We start from the raw sequence: 13,398 nt of genomic DNA, 5'->3' as shown, positions 1-13,398 counted from the left end.
GGGGGCTTCTCATTGTGGTGGCTTCTCTTGTTGCGGAACATGGGCTCTCGGCGCACCTGCTTCAATAGTTGTGGCTCGTGGGCTCTAGAGTGCAGGCTCAGTAGTTGTAACGCACGGGCTTAGTTGCTCTAAGGCATGTGGGATCTTCCCGGACCAGAGCTCGAACCTGTGTCCCCTGCATTGGCAGGCGGATTCTTAACCACTGCGTCACCAGGGAAGTCCCCAAACTGAATTTTGAAGATGGTGGTTTTGGCCTCCACTGGACCCAGCTCCCCAGTACCCAGAATGCTTACAACACTCTACCATGTGGCCACAGTCCCATTCTCTCAGGACCCACCTCTTAGGCTTCTTTCCACTCCATCTGGAGGTCTTCAATGAAGAACAGGAAATGAATGACAGACTACACACCCTGTAGTTCTTAGCCTAGGGAATGGGGGGAGCTGAATGGTAATGGAAGCTGACCTACCTCCAGGCTCCTACTCCACCAATTCCAGGACCCTTTTCCTGAAGTAGCTAAACACTGGATTACTCCTCTCCCTGCTGCCCCACCTCTGTGCCACTGGCTCACTTCTCCAGGAGGAGAACCTAGAGATAGTCCCTAGAGAAAAGTCCCAGAGAGGGTTGGGAAGGAAGAAACTTTTCCCCCTCTCCCCCAAACAAATAAGGCTACCTGGAGGAAGTAGGCATAATTTCTCTCCCTTGCCTTTAATGGATGTCAGGTGCACAGAATTAAATTAATCATACCCTTGTCTCATGGCACACTCTTTTCATTGCCCTATGCACAGGACACATTTATTTAATTATAGTACTGTCATAAGAACTTATCACATGAAAGCTAGGACCTTGGCAATAACTGAAATGCATCCTCCTCCCAAGGTATCCACCATTCTTTTTTCCTTTTTATATGTTTATCTTAGCTTTATGTATTTCCAATTTTTTTTTTAGTTTTTTTTTAACCTTATTATAGAGGAATACTGCTGTATGTAGTTTTTGGCTGCTTATTATTTTTACTTAATATTACTAAGATTCATATTGCTGCAGTTCATGCATTTTGAGGGCTGTGTAGTATTCCACTGTTTGACTATACCACAGTTCTTCATTCTCCTGTCACTGGACATCTGGGTTGTTTCTATCATGGTTTCTGCTCTCATGAAGAGCCTTCCTATGAACATTTTTATTCCTTTCTCCTATTTTATGTGTGCAGAGTTTTTCTTGGTTTTATATTTCGGTGTGATCTCTGCAAACTCATGTTCCCACCTCTGAAGCCCAGGTCTGAGTGCGTTTACTATGGCAGAGGATCTAGGGTTAACCTGAATTAAAGTTCAAACATTTATTGGGAATTCCCTGGCGGTCCAATGGTTAGGACTCAGCACTTTTGCCGTGAAGGGTCCAGGTTCTATCCCTGATTGGGGAAACTAAGATCCCGCAAGCCACGCAGCCAAAAAAAAAAAAAAGTCCAAACATTTATTGAGTACCTGCTATATAAAGTACTCTTGTCTATTCATTCATTCAGCCAGTCAAGCTACATTTAGTGAGCATCTACAACATGCCAGGAACTGGAGATGGAACAGTAGATAAGAAAACATGACTTATAGAGTTGGGTGGGGAAATAGATATTAAAACAAACAGTTACATATATATGCAATTACAATTTATATATAACTGAATAGTGCAGGTTAGATATATAATAGAGACCTTTTTTTTTGGCTGTGCCACACAGCATGCGAGGATCTTGGTTTCCCAACCAGGGATCAAACCCATGCCCCCTGCAATGGAAGCGCAGAGTCTTAACCACTGGACTGCCAGGGAACCCAGAGAGAGACCTAATTTAAACTGGTGTGTTAAAGAAGGCCTCTCTAAGGGAGTGATGTATCAGCTGAGACTTGAAGGATTAGGAGGACTTGACCAGGTAAGGCGCGTAGGGAGGAGGATTTCATGGGGAGGAAACAGGTCCTGATGCTGGGAAGTGCTTAGTGGGTTGGAAGAATAGAACACCAGTGGGTCCTGGGCCTGGTGAGCAAGGGAAAGTAGTGGCAGGAGAGAGGCTGAGGCCAGATGGGACAATGCCATGGTGTCAATAACGATGATGACAATAGCAGTTAACATTTATTCTGCACCAGGTATTGTGAGAAATGCTTTATATCAATTATTATCTCATCGAAAGCTGAGCACAGCTCTGTGTTGTGGGTACTGTTATTATCTCCCATTAATACGAGGAAACTAAGTGCCAGAGAGGCCAAGCAACTTGCCTAAGATCACAAAGATAGCAAGGATTTTGAATTTCATCCAAATGTAATGGACTGTCACTGCAGGGTCTAAGGTGGTCATGGTTAAGACCTAGTCCCTGCCCTCCTGAAACTCCCCAAACGGGAAAGTCAGACATAGCCACATGTTGAGTAAAAGCACGCATCAGGGAGCAGGATTAGAAACCTGCGAAGTGCTTTAGACTTACAGGGAGAGAAATTGGTTTTGACCAAAGTGATCTGGAAACACTTCTTGCTGAAGGTGAAATTGGTTGTGATTGTGGAATGGAGGTGGACCTGTGACAGGTAATTTTGTCAAGGATCGACAGACATTCTAAGTAGAGGGATAGCTTTAGGAAAGGTACTGAAATGGGATGGTCAAGGGAAGGAATGGTGGGTACTTTGCTGGATAGGAGAGAAGGAATCAGCAAAACTGCCCTCCATAGTCTTTCTAGATTGTAGAGGGTTTTGAATGACAAGCTGAGAAGTTTGTTTATTTTATTTTCTTTGGCCACACTGCGCAGCTTGTGGGATCTTAGTTCCCCGACTAGGGATCAAACCCGGGCCCTCTGCAGTGAAAGCTTGGAGTTGTAACCACTAAATGGCCAGGGAATTCCCAAGCTGATAAGTTTAGACTTAATTTTATAGGGAGTGGGAAGCCACCAACTGTTTTTGAACGGAGAAGTGACCTAGTTAGATTTTTTTTTAAAAGTAAGATTGGTTTAGCGTGGTGTATAGAACTAGAGAAGGGGGACCAAATACGGGGCCGAGAAGCCCATTCTACTAGCAACTTAAAAAAACAAAACAGGGCTTCCCTGGTGGCGCAGTGGTTGAGAGTCCGCCTGCCGATGCAGGGGACACGGGTTCGTGCCCCGGTCTGGGAAGATCCCACATGCCGCGGAGTGGCTGGGCCCGTGAGCCATGGCCGCTGAGCCTTCGCTTCCGAGCCTGTGCTCCGCAATGGGAGAGGTCACAACAGTGAGAGGCCCAGGTACCGCAAAAAAAAAAAAAAGCAAAAAGATCCTATCTTATCATAAAATAAATTGTATAAGATTAAAGAATTAAATGTAAGCAAATAAAATTAGATGAAAATAAGATGAAATACTATTCATCACCTTTTTTCTAGAAGTTTGTGTGGAAAGGATAAACTTGTAAGATTTTAAATACCATAGAAGAAATCAGAAAGGAAAAGAGTGAATAATTAAAAAAGAAAAAAAACCGATAAGAGTGATCAATTTTACTACATATAGACTGAATTTATAACTTTGGTATATGTGTGTGTAAATAAAAAAGTAGATCCTGACTCTCTACCCCTTACACCGGCCAAAAAAAAAAAAAAAAAAGCAGGTGTGCTGGGAAATATATTTGTAACAAGTATGATGAGTTACAATCTTTCTGTACAATTAATTAATGCAAAATAAGTTTAATAAAGAGGCTCCTCACTAGATAAAAGGCTAAAGGACAATTTCAGAGGAGGAAGCACTAAGACTAAAACACATAGAAATATAGTAATCGAATGTATATTTAAATAATATGGCCCTTGGGCTTCCCTGGTGGCACAGTGGTTAAGAATCCGCCTGCCAATGCAGGGGACACGGGTTTGAGCCCTGGTCCTGGAAGATACCACAAGCCGCGGAGCAACTAAGCCCATGCGCCACAACTACTGAGCCTGCGCTCTAGAACCCACGAACCACAGCTACTGAAGCCTGTGCATCTAGAGCCTGTGCTCCACAACAAGAGAAGCCACTGCAATGAGAAGCCCAAGCACCGCAATGAAGAGTAGCCTCTGCTCACCGCAACTAGAGAAAGCCCTCATAGCAACGAAGACCCAATGCAGCCAAAAATAAAATAAAATAAATTTTAAAAAAATTAAAAAATAATAATATGGCTTTTTTTGTCTATTAAATGAAGATTTCTTTTAGTAAATTAAAAAATATGTAACAGCTTTATTGAGATATAATTTACACACCATATAATTCACCCATTTAAAGTGTGCGGTTCAATGGCTTTTAGTATATTCTTAAGTGTTGTGCAAACATCTCCAAAACCTATTTTAAAACATTTTCATCACTTCGAAAAGAAAACCCATACTCAACAGCAGTCATGCAGCATTTTCCCCCACTATCCCAGCCCCAGGCAACTACTAATCTACTTTATGTCTTTTTTTTTTTTAATGTTTATTTATTTATTTATTTGGTTGCACCGGGTCTTAGTTGAGGCTCGCAGGCTTCTTAGTTGTGGCATGCAAACTCAGTTGCGGCATGCATGTGGGATCTAGTTCCCTGACTGGGGATCAAACCCCGGCTCACTGCATTGGGAGTGTGGAGTTTTAACCACTGCACCACTACTTTATATCTTTATTAATTTGCCTATTCTAGACATGTCATATAAATGGATTCATACAATATATGGTCTTTTGTGCCTAGCTTCTATCACTTAGCAGCATATTTTCAAGTTTCATCTATGTCGCCCCATGTATCAGTATTTCATTTCTTTTTATTGCCAAGTATAATTTCCCATTGTATGAATATACTACATCTTATTTATCCATTCATCAGTTGAGGGACATTTGGGTTGTTTCTACTTTCTGTCTGCTATGAATAATGCTGCTATGAACATTTGGGTACACATATTTGATTAGATACATATTTTGATTTCTCTTGGGTATATACCTTAATTGTACAAAAAGATTGTAACTCATCATATTTGCTGCAGATGTATGTCCCAGCACACCTGCTTTTTTTTTTTTTGGCGGGTGTAGGGGGTAGGGAGTCAGGATCTACCTTTTTATTTACACACACATATACCAAAGTTATAAATTTAGTCTATATGTAGTAAAATTGATCACTTCATTTTTTCTCTTTTTTTATTATTCACTCTTTTCCTTTATGATTTCTTCTATGGTATTTAAAATCTCACAAGTGGAATTGCTGGGTCATATGCTAACTCTATGTTTAACCTTTTGAGCAACTGCCAGACTGTTTTCCAAAATGACTACACCACTTTACAGTCCCATGAGCAATATATGAAGGTTCTAATTTCTCTATATCCTCCCCAACCCTTGTTATCATTTGTCTTTTTTTTTTATCATAGCCATCTTGGAGTGTGCAAAGTAGTATCTCATCATGGTTTTGATCTACATTTCCCTGATGACTAATGACATTGAGCATCTTTTTTTTTTGAAATTAATTAATTAATTTTTATTTTTGGCTGCATTTGGGTCTTCATTGCTGTACGAGGGCTTTCTCTAGTTGCGGCGATCAGGAGCTACTCTTCGTTGCAGTGTGCAGGCCTCTCATTGCGGTGGTTTCTCTTGTTGTGGAGCATGGGCTCTAGGCGCACAGACTCAGTTGTTGTGGCTCGCAGGCTCTAGAACGCAGGCTCAATAGTTGTGGCACATGGACTTAGCTGCTCCACGGCATGTGGGATCTTCCTGGACCAGAGCTTGAACCCATGTCCCCTGCATTGGCAGGTGGATTCTTAACCATTGTGCCACCAGGGAAGTCCCCACTGAGCATCTTTTATTAGCCATTTGTATACCTTCTTTGGAAAAATGTCTCTTCAGATCTTTTGCCCATTTTTTAATTGTTTTTGTTTTTGTTATTTTTTGAGGTATAGTTAAGGTACAATGTTGTGTTAGTTTCAAGTGTACAGCAAAGTGATTCAATTATATATATTTTCTTTTTCATATTTTTTATTGAGTTTTAAGAGTTATTTATACATTGTAGATGCAAGTCTTTTATCAGATGTATGGTTTGCAAATGTTTTCTCCCATTCTGTGGATTGTCTTTTTGCTTTTATGAGAGTGTCTTTTTTTTTTTTTTGCGGTACGCGGGCCTCTCACTGTTGTGGCCTCTCCCGTTGCGGAGCACAGGCTCCGGATGCGCAGGCTTAGCGGCCATGGCTCACGGGCCTAGCCGCTCCGCGGCATGTGGGATCTTCCCAGACTGGGGCGCGAACCCGTGTCCCCTGCATCGGCAGGCGGACTCTCAACCACTGCGCCACCAGGGAAACCCATATGAGAGTGTCTTTTGAAGCACAACAGTTTTAAACTTTGATGAAGTCCAAATTATCTATTTTTCTTTTGTTGCTTAAGCATAAGTATGCTTAAGTATAACATACAGAAAAGTACACATATCATAAAAATACAACTTGACGAATTTTCTCCAACAACACACAAACTGAACCAGCACTGAGATCAAGAAGTAGAACATTAACGGCACCCTGAAGTCTTCCTCATGACCCTTCCCAATCATTTTTCCCCTGCAGGGGTAGGCACTGTCCTAATTTTTAACACCATGATTGATTTTGCCTGGTTTTTGAAGTATGTAAATAAAATCATACTAAAGAGGCAAAGATTTTCAGTGATCCTACTCAATGCTGAAAAGGATGTGAAGAGACTAGAATCTCATACACTTTAAGTAAACTTATCTCTCAGAAAAGCAACTTGTATTAATGTGCACAACATTTGACCCACTAATTTCATTTCTGGGAATCACAGCATTACTTATAATATAGAAAACTTGGAAACTCCTGAAAGTGATGGATAGGAGAATGGCTTGGTTGACTATGGGACATTCTAAGAATGGAATGCTATACAGCCAGCAAAATGATGTTTACCAAGAGGTTAAAAGAATGTGAAAAATACACTTACGATCAATGTTAACTGAAAAAGTAGGATGATAAATTATCATACAAAATGTCTGCAAGTATGTAAAAGGTCTATGCCTGGGGAAAAAGTATCAATACATGGGAAGAAAGTACAATGGTGGGAATAAAATGATTGGATTCTGGGTGGATTTTTCTTCTCTTTGCCATTTTTCAAACTTCCTTTAATGTACTCACACTACCTTTATAACAACCAATACTAACCATAAAAGAGACAAAGTCCTGGTGGGAAGTAATAAAGACCTGAATTAGGGTGTTTGTGGTGGGACTGGGGAGAGAAGCAGGAGTATAGATACAGTTTGGCAGTTTATTGAATATGGGGAGTGAGTAGGTGGGAAGGATGGAAGGCAATGTTAACGTTTGGAGGAACTGGGAGGACACTGGTGCCATGAACTAAAATAGGGACCCCTGAAGTAATCACCACACAGTGGTCCAGAGCACGGGCTCTTGCTAGAGACACCCCTTTTTTGAATCCTGGCCCAACCACTTATAGGTGGGTAACACTGAACAAGTTATTTAACCTCCTTGAGCTTGTTTCCTCATCTCTAAAATGGGGATAATAATAGCACCTGTCTTAGAGTATTGTTAGGAGGATGAAATGATATAGAGAGTTTAGAGAATGCCTGGCACAGAGTAAGCTTTCAGTAAAGATTAGCTATTGTGATATGCCAAGAGGCCCTGGGAGGTTGGCCGGGGGCGGGGGGCAGGGCTAAGACGTCTCACTCCCCAGCCACCTGTTAGACCAGAAACAGTCCTTCAATCTCCCCTTTCCCAGCCTGCTCACTGCCAGGAGGTCACCCCAGGAGATGCTTCAAAGCCCCCCGGGGTGGGAGTGGCCGGGACTGTGAAGTAGGATGTGTGGGAGGACTGGTTTGGAGGAACGGGAGGGTTAAGAGCTAGGAAACTGCAAATTAAGTAGGCCAGTCTAGCAGCAAAGCAGAGAGGCTCTGGAGTATCCCACTGGAGCCCTCCTGTCCCATATCAGTATATCATGATGCTTTCTGGATAGTATAAGGAGGGGCATGGGAGAGGCTGTCTCCCTTTGTCCAGGAGGTGCTGGCTAATTGGGTCCCTTCTGTCTCACAACTCTGCCTCTACTCCCACTTCGACCTAGACTTGTGAGAGCAAGGTCTTGGTCTCTAAAAAACTAGGACAGCCAGTGGGACATCTTCAAGAAGATAAGGCGAGCTCCATTTGCAAGTTTGTCCTCCAGAGGCCGCCCTGCCACCACCCCTCCCTGCCCTGCACACGCGGGAGGTAAGACGGTGAGTAGCTACCTGGATGTCTGGCTGAAGCCTAAGACCACATTCCCTCCAGGCCCCTTCCCAGGTCTTGAAATAGGAGGCTGGCTACATAACTGTACCTGATGCTTGCCTTCATCTTCGGTCTGGTGCTCTTTCTGTCTGGCTTCAGCCTGTAAGGCTGCCTGTGTAAGTTCTGCAGGGTCTATATTCATTTTATCACTCCAGTTCCCAGCACCAGCTATCTTCCTGCTTCCCGCTGGGTATGACCACGCTCCTCTTGTTTGTTGCCCTTCCTCTACCCAGTGCCCACCCCTCATGTCTGAAAGCTAGTCACTCAGGCCAGGAGCCACCTCTGGTCTCCTCAGGAAGATCCTATCCTAACCTGTAACCCCTCCCCACCTTAAGCAACTTGCTCCCCACTCTGACTTTCTGGGCCCCATCCCTCCAAGAACCATCCCCTTTCATTACCCAGAACTCCCCAAACCCAACCCCTGCCTATACCCTGGTTCCTCTCATCTGCCTCTGACACCCCTTCCATTTTTCTCTCTTCTCCCTGACCCCTCACCGCCATCCATCTTCTCCTAATTTCTACACCCCCACCTGTCCTCTACTGACTCTCAGCCTTTCTGCACATTCTGACCTGGCCTTGAGTTCTTTCCCACTCTCCCTCCTACCTTGTCTCCCCAGGGGCTGGAACATCTGCAGCTTCATAAGCAATAAGCAGCTGTATGAAGCCACTTCCTACAGCAGCTACTCCCTTGGAAATAACATGTACAACCTTCACTCTTTCCTTAAGTCCATCCTTTAGGCACAGAGGGGACTTAACCCTCCCTCCACCCCTGGGAATTTCTCTCTGAGTCCCAGACTCAGATCCTACCCCCACTCCAGAATCCCAGCCTCCCAGAGAGCCTGAGTCACACCCATGGGAGTGTCAGATTCCAGGCCTCACAGTCACAGATGTGAGACATCAGTCCACCCAATCTCATTTCTCTGTCCCTTCTCCCTAGGATTTCTGGGCAGGAAATTTCTGTCCCTTCCCTCAAATTTTAACTTACTCCTAGTGTCCTGACCCTGCTCCCTCTACCTCCCAGGACATGGATGTAAACACTATCTATGGATAGGAGACCATCAGAAAAATCCAGTCCAACCTGCTGGGTGAGGTGGAAGCAGCCTGCTTCACCCTGCTACAAGGGACTGGGAACTCTGGTGGCTCATTATCATCCTGTCTCCCCCAGATTTCAGGCCCTTGCTGGGGATCAACATGTGGATCGCCCTCCATGGGTATCTCCATTACATTTTTTTCAACACCGCCAAGCAATTCTCCAGTACCAGCTGGGTGTCCTACAATTCAACTCAATTCTGACACTATCTACCTGGAGAATAGCATCAGATCCTATGGGTTAAGGGCTTGGTCCCACAAGACTGCCCCCCACTTCAGATGCCCATCGTAAGTCCAGGTTGTTACCTGTGCTTCTGACCGACTGGCTATTAATTGGACGTTCCCATGCCACCCCTCCCTGGTTTGATTAATTTGCTAGAGCAGCTCAGGGAATTTAGGAAACCAGTTTACTTACTAGATTACCAGTTTATTACAAAGGATATTAAAGGATATGAATGAACAGCCAGGTGAAGAGATACATAGGTAGAGGTCTGGGAGGGTCCTGAACGCAGGAGCTTCTCTCCCTGGGGAGTTTGGAGTACACCACCTTCTGCCCTGTGGATTCATTCTGGTTCACCAACCTGGAAGCTCTCTGAATCCAGTCCTTTGGAGTTTTTATGGAGACCTCATTACATAGACATGATTGATTAAATCATTGACTATTGGTGATGGATTCAACCTTCAGTCCCTCTCCCTTCCCTGGAGGTAAGGGGGTAGAACTGAAAGTTCCAACCCTCTGATCACTAGGTTGGTTCCCCTTGCAACCAGCCCCAACCTTAGGTACTTTCCAAAAGTCACTTCATTAACATAAACTCTGGTGTAGTTGAACGGGTTTATTTGTTATGAATATCAAGACATGTTTCTCAAGACACATTTATCAGTTATGAAGCTCCAAGGGTTTTAGGAGCTCTGTGCCAGAAATGGAGACGAAGACCAACCACATATTTCTTATTATAAATCACAATATCACAGCATCAAAAGCCCATTCTGGAATCCTTTTCTGAGCAGATTGAGAGTGAGAGGAATGGGTTGGAGGCGCGCTGTGGGCGGGCAGCCCAGCCCAGGCTCAGGTAGAAGCAGGCCCACAGTGACAGCACTCAAGACCTCCTAGCTGGATGAACAAATGCTTGGGAGGAAGGCACACCTATTAGGTTTGAATAATCTTGCTTCCAGCTCTATGGAGCCGCACCATAGACACGTTTAACTTAGGACCAGTACAGCCGTCTGCACTCAGCAAAGAGCGACTGCATTTTAAACAACTGGCAGGGTGAGAAGGGAGATGGCATCTCAGTTACACTAAGTGTGAATTCAATGATTCAAGCATTTTTCATGCAACATGGACCCTAAAAGCAAGCCAGCTGCCAAATCTGGTGCTCAACCACTGAAACAACAATTGGTTCCCAACTGGCTGAGCTGGACTTATTGAGAGGTCAGCTCTACCTTATTTTATGGATGACTTAAGGAGTTATCATGTTTTGACTGTGTGATTCAATTTTTGACCTATGTGTTTACTTTAAAATCTAATCTCTTTGTATGATATAATTCTGTTGTACTTACTTTGTGACCCTTTCTCCGTCATTTATCCTCTGATCCTCAGTTTCCTCCTGTGGAAAACAGAGTTAGAGAAACTGATCTTAAGAGATTCCTAAGGTTCCTAACTATTAGTGCCCTCCAAATGACATGTATAGAATATACAAGTAAGTTCTTCCACAGTCATTCTCTCTTTTAATCCTCAAAACTGTTCTATGATGTAGATACTATTCCTTTTCCTCTTTTATGGCTGAGGAAATTGAGGCTCAAAGAGGTTAAGAAAGTTATTTGAGGTTACACAGACAATAGGTGGTAAAGGCAGGATTAAATCCTTGTGAGTTCTTATCCAGTGTGTCTCCAGGTACCCTTCTAACACTTGGGAGGAATGCCCCAGATCGATGGGTAGGCAGGCCCTCTTGAAGGGTTGGGGCTGATTAAAATAGAAGGATGTTTTATTTTTACATGTACCTCCTTTGCTTTATAAGTTTCAGTGCTCTTGGGCCTTTGTTCATATGCCTGTCTTTCCTAAGTACTAAGTTAAACTCCCACTGCTAGGGTAGTCCACTCATGCCTGGGGGTCCTATCCTTGAGCTGAGAGGGGTCCCCAGGTCCACACGGAAGGGGAAGGGTGCTGGCCTAAAGCCTGTAGGCCTGTCTCCTTTCTAGTCCCACCTCTCTCACCTGCTAGCCCAGGATCCAGCTTGCCTGTTTGCAGCTTAGTTTTCTCTGTAATATGGGCATCATAACTGCTGCTCTGTGGGCTTCAGAGGGTAGGAGGATCAGATGAAGTAGGTGACAAGGAGTTACTTTTTTTTCTTTAATTTTTGGCTGCACGCGGGCTTTCTCTAGTTGTGGCGAGCCAGGGCTACTCTTCGTTGTGGTGCATGGGCCTCTCATTGAGGTGGCTTCTCTTGTTGCGGAGAACGGGCTCTAGGCACGCGGGCTTCAGTAGTTGTGGTGTATGGGCTCAGTAGTTCTGGCTCTCAGGCTGTAGAGCACAGGCTCAGTAGTTGTGGCGCAAGGGCTTAGTTGCTCTGTGGCATGTGGGATCTTCCCGGACCAGGGATCGAACCTGTGTCCCCTGCATTGGCAGGCGTATTCTTAACCACTGCGCCACCAGGGAAGTCCAGGGAGGTACTTTGAGGTGTGAAATGCTCTTCCAGTGTGTGTGTGTGTGTGTGTGTGTGTGTGTGTTGGGGAGGGGTGGAAGTTGTCCAAGGAGTCCCCAGGATTGTAGCCCCAGTGTGGCCTGGCAGAGCAGTTTCTCCCCAGGCTGAGGTCAAAGCCAGGTCCTCTTCCCACTATCAACACCAGAGCCTGGGTCCTGTTGGTTGTTCTTGGCTCCTCTCCTAGCAACAAAAGCAGTGTTGAAGAAGGTATTGCCAAGCAATGGGGACCTTGCCTCTCAGCTCTCTAGGATGAGGGGTCAGAGGTCCAGACCCTGGCAGCAGCCTTATAGCACCCTGGGCAAGTGCAGGGAGCTCTACCAGCAAGTGCAAGTTCATAGCCTAAGGCTCAACCTCAGCCTTAGCTTGGTGAGGGGCCCTCCCGAGACCTTCAGCTCTTTACTGCTATCCTCAGTTTGACCCAGAAAAGGTAGCCTCCACCCAAGATATATACCCCGTCCTTAGGGAGACCTGATGAGGGAGACTCAACCTCATTCTTGGGGTGTGTATTAGCTTTCTAGGGCTGCAGTAACAAATTATCACAAACTTGGTGGCTTTAAACAACAGAAATTTATTCTCTCACAGTTCTGGAGGTCAGAAGTTCAAAACTAAGGTGCCCACAAGGTTGGTTTGTTCTGGAGGGTCTGAGGAGAATCCATCCCATGCCTCTTTCCAAGCTTCTGGGGGCTGGCAGCAATCCTTGGCATTCCTTGGCTTGTAGACCCATCACTCCAATCTCTGCTCTGTCTTCACATGACCTTCTCCTTCTGTGTCTCTGTGTTGTCTCCTTTTCTGTCTTAAAAGGATACACATTCTTGGATTTAGGACCCACCCTAGTCCAGGATGACCTCTTTTTGAGATCCTTACCTTAATTAACTCTGCAAGGACGCTTATTCAAAATCAGGTCATATTCTGAGGTGCTGGGTGGACATATCATTTGGGGGCCATGATTCAACCCACTACACGTGCCTCCAATTGGATGGAGGACACCTAAGCCCACTCTTGGAGAGTCATTGACTCTGAGAGGAGAAATCTGTCTCTACTTAAAGAAGCACCTCTTTTTTTTTTTTTTTTTTTTTGGCCACACCCTGTGCTGCTTGTGGGATTGTATTTCCCTGACCAGGGATCGAACCTGCGCCCTCAGCAGTGAAAGCACAGAGTCCTAACCACTGGACCGCCAGTGAATTCCCAAAGAAGCCCCTTTATGATGGAGAATTTGATTCCCAGCCTAGTCCCCAAGAGCCTTTAAATTGAGACAGGCACACGAATGTTGGTAGCAGGGAAGGGTCAGCATTGGCAGAATCCAGACCGCTGTTCTCTATAGAACAATGGGAGGGTGTTGTATCTATCATGTGAGGGTTTGGAAAGGGACCGAGGGGGAGTTTCCG

This window comes from Physeter macrocephalus, chromosome 20, assembly GCF_002837175.3.
Source record: "Physeter macrocephalus isolate SW-GA chromosome 20, ASM283717v5, whole genome shotgun sequence".
Classification (NCBI taxonomy): Eukaryota; Metazoa; Chordata; class Mammalia; order Artiodactyla; family Physeteridae; genus Physeter; species Physeter macrocephalus.
The sequence above is the reverse complement of the archived record's forward strand: the minus strand, read 5'-3'. Positions refer to the sequence as shown.